The sequence below is a fragment of the Salvelinus namaycush genome, chromosome 33 (assembly GCF_016432855.1).
Source record: "Salvelinus namaycush isolate Seneca chromosome 33, SaNama_1.0, whole genome shotgun sequence".
Classification (NCBI taxonomy): Eukaryota; Metazoa; Chordata; class Actinopteri; order Salmoniformes; family Salmonidae; genus Salvelinus; species Salvelinus namaycush.
This window is the reverse complement of record NC_052339.1, coordinates 28487367-28497343: the sequence shown is the minus strand read 5'-3', so window position 1 is coordinate 28497343 and position 9977 is coordinate 28487367.

Here is a 9977-nt window from a genome sequence, read left to right as displayed (position 1 = left end):
GACAATATATTGAAGTGTCATACAGACTGGGGATGCTTCCTTGTGGGGATACAACGCATTGCATCCCTATATGGGCAAAATATTGCATTATAAATTGGAAGCTATTCCCCTACAATTTGTATAGTATTACTGTTTAGGATAGACGGCCAGCCCCATTTGGGCCACCACACAATTCCTTTTTTCCCTTTTTTTTCTTCCTGTTGATGGCTGTCCCCTCCGTTGATGTTACTGAATTTTTCTCCCAGCGAGATCTTCACAAACACAATGAATATTTGTGAAGATCTAGATAATAGACTGCATTTCTTGCACGTACCGTCTATTTTGGGGGGGGGGGGGGGGGGGGGGGTTCTAGGTGAGGAACGACCAATGGGTGGGTCTTCCTGTGGGTCCTGCTTTAGCAACACTAAAGATAACAATTACATAATTAAAAATACTTTCTTTTTTTTAAACAACGTCAACATTAACGCTAGCTATTCTCTCTTGGAACTTGAAAGGGCTTAATAGTCCTATTAAACATTCCAGATGTCTTGATATACTAGCAGGAAACCATATTGATATAGAAATGTTCCAAGAAACACACCTGCTCCAAAAGGACACATAGAATAGAGAACCATTTGTACAATCTGGCTGCTTTTTAATCAGCCCCAAACAAACTATAGGTGTAATCATAATGATACATAAGAAACACATGTATCTTGGGTGAAGGCGAAGACCAAGAGGGCAGAATCAATTTCCTTAAATCTATTCATAGCGCCTCTTCAACCTCAGGAGGCTGAAGAAATGTGGCTTGTCACCTAAAACCCTCACAAACTTTTACAGATGCACAATTGAGAATATCCTGTCGGGCTGTATCACCGCCTGGTACGGCAACTGCTCTGCCATCAACCGCAGGGCTCTCCAGAGGATGGTGCGGTCTGAACAACACATCACCAGGGGCAAACTACCTGCCCTCCAGGACACCTACAGAACCCGATGTCACAGAAAGGCCAAAAAGATCATCAAGGACATCAACCAACCGAGCCACTGCCTGTTCACCCCGCTATCATCCAGAAGGCAAGGTCAGTACAGGTGCGTCAAAGCTGGGACAGAGAGACTGAAAAACAGCTTCTATCTCAAGGCCATCAGACTGTTAAACAGCCATCACTAACACAGAGAGGCTGCTGCCTACATACAGACTTGAACTCATTGGCCACTTTAATAAATGGATCACTAGTCACTTTAATAATGTCACTTTAATAATGTTTACATATCTTGCATTACTCATCTCATATGTATATACTGTATTTTATACCATCTATTGCATCTTGCCTATGCCGCTCGGTCATTGATCATCCATATATTTATATGTATATATTTTTATTCCATTCCTTTACTTAGATTTATGTATAGTAGGTAGTTGTTGTGGAATTGTTAGATTACATGTTAGATATTGCTGCACTGTCGGAATACAATAACATCTGCTAACCATGTGTATGTGACCAATACATATTCATTTGATTTGATTTGATTTAATGGAAAGAAAATTGCCTTTATTAATGTGTACGCTCCAAATTCATATGATCCTAAGTGTTTTTATTGTTTGAAGAGCATATAGTTAGAATGAACTGAATTCCATCTGGTTATTGAGACTGATATGAAAGCCATTTTGGACATGCGAGACAAAGCTAACAAAAACAACTACACTTTCTAGTCAAACAGGCATAACATTTTCTTATGATTTCATACTATTATCTACACCTCTATTTTCTTTCATCAAGAAAATAGAGTTCGACACACAGTATGAGCTTGTCTGACCACCACACTTACTACTGTAGTTGGCATTTCAATGTTTAATTATTACAAAATCCTTCGTTCTGTGAACAATTTGAAATTGAATTAAATTAACTAAATTAATAATGATCAATAGAAATTCAGTCGATGAGCCCTGGATCCTATGGGATTTCACCAAAGGTTGTATTAAAAACAATGTAACTGCATTTGCATTTGGGTTAAATAAATCACAATAAAAGAAGATGTCAGAGTTGGAAATGTGTTCTGAACAGACACACTTCTCAGACCAGGTAGCTATTCCTCTTTACATAGTCAAGACAAAACTTTATTTATTGATAAGGCAGAGAGCTGAATTTTCCATAAGTCATTTCTAAATATTTAAGAACTCCTCTTCTCTCAGCAGAGGAAGCCACATCACTGGGATCCAAAATCTCTCTCAATAAACTAAAAAGGGCATTGGATAGCATGAATAAAGGCAAATCACCTGGAGGTCTAATTTTGGAATCAGTTAGGTCCACTATTGCTCGAAATGATTAACACAGCCGTTCATGAAGGTTCATTGGGAGAGATGTGAATACAGCAGTAATTTAGCTTTTATTTAAAAAATGTAAGGATATCACCCAGTGTTCTCACTTTCGGACCCTACCTATGATAAACCCAGATATTAAAATGATTTCCAAAATGTTGTTGTCTCGTCTCAAAACGTACTTACCCAAATTGGTACAAAAGGGCCAAAGCAGGTTTGGAAAAAATGTTTATCCTCGGATGACCTCCGTCGACTATGACATGTCTTAAATGCTTCATCAGAAACAACAGCTCCTTGGGCTGTATTATCTATCGATGCAGGACAAGCTTTTGATAGACTAGAATGGTCATATCTCTGCTCTGTCTTGGAACATATGGGAAATGGCTCCAATTTCATCATTATGATTAAAATGCTACATGCCAATCCCTCAGCCGTAATTTGAACTGGCAATATCTGCTCTGCTCTGTTCAAAATCACTAGAAGCAGCAGACAAGGCCATCAAATTTAGGTTTTGCTATTTTTATTATCGTGGCCCAGGCAATTCGTCAATAGAAGGAAATAACACCAATTTCCCTAAAATCAACTGTTTACTTACGCAGACAATATTTTGCTATATCTAGACAATGTATCTCAATCGCTACCAATCGCATTGGCGATAGATTTTATAATCTGAGATTCTAGATGAATGTATCTGACCAAATCAGCCCTAGTGCCTCTCAAGACCCTGATGGAGGACTCCAATTTGAAATATTTGGGAGTAAATATATTTCCTTCCTTAGATAAAACTATTGCCAGAAACTTTAACAGAACACTCAAATCAATTCAATCAGACCTCAGTATGGAATAATATCCCAGTTGCTTTAACCGGCAGAATATCTTTGTCAAAATTAATATGTTGCCATGGCTGAATTTCTGTAGTTCAATGCTTCCCATGTTTCCCCTTCTGGCTACTGGGATAACATTCATAGTGCGGTTTCAAAATGTATATGGCGAGGTAAACGATCCCGGATAAAATTAACAAACTCACAAAGATGGAAAGACATGGACTATCCACACCAAACTTTAAATTGTATTTCCAGGCACTAGCATTTCGCACCATCCTAAATTGGTTTAGACATGATTCTTCTGCCCCCTGGCTGAGTATAGAGAGAAGTCTCCTACTGCCCTGGAAGAGGTAGTCTTCACTGATATATCCCTTAAACAATGTAAACTACACTTTGATCCTATTAATGCAAAATTGAAAAACAATGTAACTGGGAATCAAAATAGTATGACCATACTCCAATATTTCACAATAAAATGCATCCCCTCAATGGTCCAAATGTGGAATCCGTACCCTTTGCTGATATCATGGACAGTAATGATTTGAGAACATTCCAAGAGTTGAAAGATACATATTACCAGGCATCTAACTACCGAACCATCCAATAATGGGATTTATAAATAAATTATCTGGGCTCCCGAGAGAACCGATCTTTATAATATATAAACAACTTTTGGAAAGCTCATATTCTGAGCTACTCATTAAAAAATAATGGTCCACATATATAATTGAATGTGAATATCCCTTTAACTGGAACAGAATGTGTAAAAATATGACCTTGGCATCCCGTAATCTGAACCATCAATTTATACAGACTGTATTTAACACCAAGGAAACATTTTACAATAAAATTGGCCCAAATTCCCAAGTGTTCACTGTGTCCCCTAAATCAGGTAGGCACATTCCTCCATATGATGTGGGAGTGCCCTGCAGTTAATGCTTCTGAGGCAAAAATACAACATTGATTCAATGCTTTCCATCTATTATGTTACTTAATGATGATATGTTGGCTCTTCGATGGTAATCACTTCACTCTCTACCAATTCACCAGTAGATACAGTTACTATCAGAAGCTCTAACATCAGAATTATCAACAGCTAGAATGAATGGTGCTAGTCAAGGAACAATTGAGACCTGGACAAATATACTTCGCTCTGTAAAGAATAATCTCAACACATGCAAATAAACAATCCACATATCCATATAGCTAATCGGTTGTGTTGTGACAAGGTAAGTGTGGCGGTCCTCATGAGAGCCAGTTTCATCACAGCACTGTGGTGGTTTTTGCGACTGCACTTGAAGAAACTTTCAAAGCTCTTTACATTTTCTGGAATGATTGACCTTTATGTCTTAAAGTAATGATGGACTGTCATTTCTCTTTGCTTATTTGAGCTGTTCTTGCAATAATAAGGACTTGGTCTTTTACCAAATAGGGCTATCTTTTGTATACCACCCCTACCTTGTCACAACACAACCGATTGGCTCAAACACATTAAGAAGGAAAGAAATTCCACAAATGAACTTTTAGCAAGGCATACCTGTTATTGAAATATAAATTCCAGGTGACTACCTCATGAAGCTGGTTGAGAGAATGCCAAGAGTGTGCAAAGCTGTCATCAAGGCAAAGGGTGGCTACTTTGAAGAATCTCAAATATAGGTTTAACACTTTTTTGGTTACTACATGATTCCATGTGTGTCATTTCATAGTTTTGATGTCTTCACTAGTATTCTACAATGTAAAAAATTGTACAAATAAAGAAAAACCCTTGAATGAGTAGGTGTGTCCTAACTTTTGACTGGTACTGTAAATATTTATACTGCTTTCAGAAACTATTCATAACTCTTGACTTATTCCACATTTTGTTGTGTCACAGGCTGAATTCAACATTTTTTAAATACATTTCTTTCTCACCTATCTACACACAATACCCCATAATGACAAAGTGAAAACTAGAAGTTTGTATTGCAAATTTATTGAAAATTAAATACAGGAATATCTCATTTACATAACTATTCACATAAATGTTAGAATCACATTTGGCAACGATTACGTCTTTCTGTGTAAGTCTCTAAGAGCTTTGCACACCTTGATTGTACAATATTTGCACGTTATTTTATTTTTAATTGTTCAAGCTCTGTCAAGTTGGTTGTTGATCCTTGCTAGGCGGCCATTTTCAAGTCATGTCATAGATTTTCAAGCCGATTTAAGTCAAAACTGTAACTAGGCCACTCAGGAACATTCAATGTCATGCTGGTAAGCAACTCCAGTGTATATTTGGCCTTGTGTTTTAGGTTATTGTCCAGAGATGAATTTGACTCCCAGTGTCTGTTGGAAAACAGAATGAAACAGAAAATGACAAAACAAATAAAAACTTGGTAAAAAAAATAAAGAATTGAGATGCTTTTCTTTTCTGATCCTTTCTAGTTGTAGAAAGGGGGACATACAAAATAAGGGCTGTTCTTTGAAGCATGTATCAGAGACACATCTCTCTACAGGCACAGCTCTCTATAAAAGACTTGACTCTGGCCTGTAGAAAAGACCCAACTAAATTCTAACGACCTCCTCTATGCCCGGCCACACAAAGAGAGGTCAGCATCCATTTTACATTTCCATATTAAAAGTGTGCGTCATTTTCCCTGGGTCAGGGCAATCTCCATAGGTAATGAAGGCAGTATTTGTTACGACACCACTGGTCAATTAGGACCTTGATCCAGTGTGGGGTCCTTTTAAAACTATGGTGGAGCTGGACACCCCTGCCTGACCATAAAGCTCAGCTTAACTTGCCCCACATACAAACCAACTAAAGCAGGCTTTTCTCTGGGAGTAATCCTGCTATTGTCAGTTCTGAAAGCAAGGTGAGAGGCAAGGAGGCAGAAACACAGAGGGGGTAGAGAAAGAGAGAGAGAGATAGAGAGAGATAGAGAGAGAGAGAGAGAGACAGGGAGAGAGACAGGGAGAGAGAGGGAGAGAGAGAGAGAGAGAGAGAGAGAGAGAGAGAGAGAGAGAGAGAGAGACCGGGAGAGAGAGGGAGACAGGGAGAGAGAGAGAAAATCCTGAGGCCAAAAACGAGGAAGGATTCACGTCATCAGAGATCAAGAGGTTCACCTCCCCTCTGTGTCCATTTCCCAATTTCTCTTCTCTTTCTCTCTCTCTCTCTCTCTCTCTCTCTCTCTCTCTCTCTCTCTCTCTCTCTCTCTCTCTCTCTCTCTCTCTCTCTCTCTCTCTCTCTCTCTCTCTCTCTCTCTCTCTCTCTCTCTCTCTCTCTCTCTCTCTCTCTCTCTCTCTCTCTCTCTCTCTCTCTCCCTATCTCTCTCTCTCTCTCTCTCCCTATCTCTCTCTCTTCACTAACCCCCTCACTCTATCGTACGGCTCATTCTCTCCCCTATCACCAGCCCCAGACCACACAGCCCGACCTCCAGTCGTTTAAACTAACTAACCCGACATAAACTTTGTGTCCGATCACCTTAAGTGAATTGGATGAGGAGAAGCATCTAGTCGATAGTTTTCCCGTCCCTCGGTACAGGTTTATGGTAATGTTAGCATCGATACCAACAAAAGCCACGGTTCTCTACAAAGCCACATCAAGGAAATGAAAGACAAGGAGGGCCTTTGTCTGTGACGTGTACCATAGAGGCAGGATTTAGAGACACAGGGGTTGAGACTCCATAGGAGAGACAGGGGCAGGTGTTAGGGGCTGGCTCGTGTGTCTGTGTGAGCATTCTATCTAATGGTCTATTGTGCTCCCGGTATGGCAGATGTATAACCTGTACACGTCTAGCCAAGACAAAGGTCAGTGAAAGGGTAGAAGTTAAGAAGAGAGGTGAGAAGAGGCCTGTCATAAACACGGTGTTAGGGTTAGGGTTAGGCCAGTAAGTGGCTATTTCTATCAGCCATTAGATAAAACATCTCGGATTAACTGGGTATCTCTCTGGATGGATGGTGGGAAATTTATGAACGGGTCAGAACTGAGCTCAGATCAATAATCAATCTGGATTATTAAATGACAATTCCATGAAGGGATTTCTTCTTGTGGGAAAACGGCAGTGATTAATAGATCAAAATCACGGTGGTTTTATGACGATTCAATATATTTGAAGGAAAATATGGAAATTACAACTGAAACTGCAATTTTAGTTGAGATAATATGAAATAGCCTAATGTATTGATTATATTAGAATTATACAATTAAACTGAATATTAGATATATATTTTGAGGATTTAATTGATGCATTTAATTACATGAGTTATATGTATACAAATACATATTTAAATATATTAATTGAGTACACACAAACAGGTGGACATTTTCAGTAAAAATGGGACACAAAGAATACACAGCATATACATCGTGCTGATATTCTAAACTACTGCAGAAAAAAATGCAAATTAGGGAAATTGTTGAAAGAATTATGATAGGCTGTCTCTAAAACTATAAACAATACCATCTGCCATTGGGGAAATCTGCCATTGGGCAAATTTAAGCATTGTGTTATTGGAATTAATATATATATATATATATATATATATATTTAAAGCTGTTAGTATACTGAATGATTTTTGAAAGAAAAAAACTATTTTTTCCAAAGCCTGTTAAAGAAATATAGACCAAGGTAATGGAAGCACTTAGTGGTCCTAAAAGGCTTTGTACACATCAAAGCCCTCTTCATCCCTACTAATGCCTGTCCATTTGTCTATTGCAAAAATGTCTTCATTAAAAACAAGTTGAAAAAATAAAAAAATTGTAATTACGTTGATGGGTTAAATTGCCATGGAAATTAAAAGATTTAGAATAACGATGAATGCATTTTAAAATCCCCCAAGTGCTTAGCAGAATCTTAATATCCTAATACTACAGACACGACATTTAGATTCACTGTTTCCCTACAAGATAAACAAATTAATCCTTTAGAAATATATACTGTATATTCTGTCCATTTCTTTACCTCTCGCTTCCTTTTCTTTTATGTCAACCTTTCAATCCTTCCCTCTTTCTTCCCTCTTGAGGACATGCATTTGAGAAAGTCTAATTGCACTTGAATAGAGAGAGGGAGAGGGAGAGAGAGAGAACCCAGGAAGACACATCTGTCATTCAGATTGAAATTTGGTTGAATTTCAAGGACGTTTTAACCTAGTCTGTCAGGTAGGCAGGCATGCCGCTCACCACGCCAGAACTGCTTATTGTCTGATATACATCTCCTGACCTGGATCTCAAATTCATACTTTGTTACGTAGTGATATCAGCAAGCCCCAGCAAGGCTTGGACAACGGGATGTAACCATGACAACTTGCATCTCTGATGGTCTGTGGTTGTCAGCCATGGCGTTGACACACAGAGAGATTCAGATTGTCTCTGAGGTCTTCAGGATCTTTCTATTGTTGAGATTCATATGAGTGTGACGTGTGTGTCGGTGTGTGTGTCGTTACATGTAAACTGACATACATGTGTAATGACATTACAAAAGTATTTTTATTTCACCTTAACATAACACAACAGCAATCAAGAGATTAGTCGGATTTAAACCACCTGCCATTGCTATATCGTACTAAGATATTTATTTATCTAATTCTGTAATCATAAAAATTATTGTAGAAATATGAAAACAAAATTGTCTGCATATTTCTAAAGAAAATAATGAGATCCATTAATAGTATTACAATAATATATATATATATATTATGATTATCTTCAGCAGTATTTAAATAATCAATATAAATATTAATTATTTAAATGCTTACGTATACATATATTGATTATTTAAATACTGCTGAAGATAACAGCTTTTCTTAAAACTCTATCAAATTAATTCTGTCCAATTTATTTACATTTCACTTCTTTAGTTTGTTTCCTTTGAATTATTTTATTTAGGAAATACTAAATGAAAATATACAGCACATTTCTTCTGATTAATTCCACCATCAATGTCTGGGGGAAAATCAATTTCCACTAAAATAAATGCATAAATAGTGTATATATTTTTTCCATGTACAGAAAAATAATTTACAGCATTCTACATTCTAAATATCAGCCCCTCTATTCTAAATTCATATTCCATGTTCTAAAGTCCTATTCCATGTGCTCCTCCATACTCCGACAGTGGATAGTGACATACGAATGTCAACAGTAACATTTTAATCATTCTGCTGGGCTAGAGCCACAATCTCAAAACATACACATTTTGACACACAGCCTCCACTCCCTCCCTCCATCCTCTGGTTTCATCAGCTCATCACACTGCCTGCACTCCCTCCCTCCATTCCTCCATCCTCTGGTTTCATCAGCTCATCTCACTGCCTCAGCTCCCTCCCTCCCTCCCTCCATCCCTCCATCCTCTGGTTTCATCAGCTCATCTCACTGCCTCAGCTCCCTCCCTCCCTCCCTCCATCCCTCCATCCTCTGGTTTCATCAGCTCATCACACTGCCTCAGCTCCATCCCTCCCTCCCCCCCCCCATCCCCCCATCCTCTGGTTTCATCAGCTCATCACACTGCCTCAGCTCCCTCCCTCCCTCCCTGAATCCCTCCATCCTCTGGTTTCATCAGCTCATCTCACTGCCTTCACTCCCTCCCTCCATCCCTCCATCCTCTGGTTTCATCAGCTCATCTCACTGCCTCCACTCCCTCCCTCCATCCCTCCATCCTCTGGTTTCATCAGCTCATCTCACTGCCTCAGCGTCTCAGGGACCTATTAAATCCTGCTGTGTTCAGGGGCCTTTCTCTCTCTCCCACTCTCAGTTTATCTCTCTTTCTCTCTCTGTTTCTCTCTCCCTCTATCTCTCTCATTCTCTCTCCCTCTTAGTTTATCTCTAGCTCTCTCTCTCCCTCACATCTTTCTCTCTCTCCCTCTCCCTCTCTCTATTT